The following is a 225-nucleotide window of genomic DNA, read 5'->3' as shown; positions in this document are numbered from 1 at the left end:
ACTAAAAAGATAGAAATCGATTCATTAAAACTTGAATTGATTGTTCCTGATTTGATTTTGAGAAACCCTAATTTAGGAATCGAAACCCTAAACCCTAAAAGGACTGAATTCGATTTTTATTGATTGAATTGATTGATTTGAGGTTTTAGGATTGTTAGATTGATTGAAGTAATCTGATCTATAACTTGAATCCTAAAGGCCTTGAAACCTTTAATTAAAACCGAA

The sequence above is a fragment of the Brassica oleracea genome, chromosome C8 (assembly GCF_000695525.1).
Source record: "Brassica oleracea var. oleracea cultivar TO1000 chromosome C8, BOL, whole genome shotgun sequence".
NCBI lineage: Eukaryota > Viridiplantae > Streptophyta > Magnoliopsida > Brassicales > Brassicaceae > Brassica > Brassica oleracea.
Note: the sequence above shows the minus strand (reverse complement) of the source record.